At 37.4% G+C, this 1,582-nt stretch overlaps 1 protein-coding gene across 2 annotated transcripts in view; it reads right to left on the bottom strand.

Annotated features, from left to right (window-relative positions):
* Nucleotides 1-1,033: 1,033 nt before the first annotated feature.
* The window catches only part of MEIS2 (Meis homeobox 2), a 173,745-nt gene continuing 173,196 nt past the window's right edge, over nucleotides 1,034-1,582 (bottom strand). For both annotated transcript variants that reach the window (XM_074542780.1, XM_074542779.1), the window contains exon 12: nucleotides 1,034-1,582. This exon is cut by the window's right edge and continues 901 nt beyond it. The gene's annotated coding sequence lies outside the window, so the exon portion shown is untranslated.

The following is a 1,582-nucleotide window of genomic DNA, read 5'->3' on the forward strand; positions in this document are numbered from 1 at the left end:
CTTAAATTCTGCATCCACAAAACTCAGAGAATTTGGGAATGGGCACCCAGGCTGTGGTCTTCTTATGCGACTGAAGGGTCGATGTGATTTTAACCAGGACAGAGAGCATCAAAGCCGAGCAGGGAATTATAATCTAAATTTCATACGAAAGCCTTATAAGAGACGCCCACAAAGCAGGACCCGATTGCTAAATAAATTCTACTGGCATCCTCCCTTCTGTCACCAGCAGCGTGGGTCCATTTTCTCAGCTCAGAAATTAAACATTAACTAAGAGGTTGAGCCTCTTTCCACATTCCAAGGGTAAAAGTTGTCACTCACAGTTTTAGTTGCTTCAAAGTGCCAGAAGCTTTGGTTTAAGAAAAAAACAAACCTTTAACCATGATTCTACTCTAGCTATTTGTATACAAAATGTCAAATCAACATTCTTCTGTCCTTAGCTGATGGTTTGTTGTTTTGGTTTGGTTGGGTTTTTTTTTTTTTGTTTTTTTTTTTTTGTTTTTTTTTTTCTGAAAACAGCTGAAGACAACAAAAGGAGTAAAACCATCTCGAAAGCTAGCTTATGCAATTTTCACATAGGAAAAATTCCCGTTGGAGTCAAAGCTTCTTTTCTTCTCCTAAAACTTCTAAACCTACTCCTGCAATAGAGCCATTCTTTGCCTCTGAGCTAAATACCTGGAGGTAAGGTCTGCTGCGGCTATGGACGCACACACGCGTACATGTACACACGGCATTAGTCATCCCATGTCCGGGCCTCCGCCACTCAAGCTCAGCTCCTATGCTCTTAGCAGGTAGCACAAGTATTAGACACACCTCTGAAATGCAAGCTGGTGAAACAATATTTCAAATTTTGTTTAATCTGGCAAAAATCTAATATCAGTAATCAGCAGAAATATATAACTTCAGACGGCGTTTCATTCAATTATTCTATTAATGTGATGACACACTTGTTTCTGATTTTTCCAGCATTTCTTCTCAATGCTCCATGATAACCTCAGAGTCTCCTAAACATGATTAAAAACACAAAAGCCTAGCAAAAAATCAAAAATGAAATATTTATTACCGCATTTTGTGACTTAACACCTTTTTTTTCCTTTTTAAAACATAACGTCACAGTCCTCATACAAGTATTTTAATGTAAATTTTGACAAAGCTTAAAGGTAACAGCATTTTCTTCTAGTGAGGAACACGTGCTGAGAAAGGAAGAATTCATGGACATACAATACCAATTCCACAGCAGATCTGATACTAGCAAAAACATTCTTTTTTTTTTTTTCAATTGAGGTAAACACATAGAATATCTAACATGAAACAATTAATAGACCGAACTCTGTACGAAGTTTGTTACAGTATTCTCTTGCTTTTTTTTCCCAAGCTTTGAGTTCATGATAAAGTCCTAGGTTTGGTGCAAAGACCGTTAGTAACTTCTTTCATTGAGGAAAGCTGCCCAACTTTTAGTTTTGTTTTGTCCAAAGCCAAGGCTCAGAACTACTGGAAGAAGCTTCTGCTCTGTCTGTTCTGTCTTTTAAATCTTCACCTGCAAGCTCTTTGAAGAAGAGTCCAAAAAAAAAAAATAGATTGGGAG

The sequence above is a fragment of the Zonotrichia albicollis genome, chromosome 6 (assembly GCF_047830755.1).
Source record: "Zonotrichia albicollis isolate bZonAlb1 chromosome 6, bZonAlb1.hap1, whole genome shotgun sequence".
Taxonomy (NCBI): Eukaryota; Metazoa; Chordata; class Aves; order Passeriformes; family Passerellidae; genus Zonotrichia; species Zonotrichia albicollis.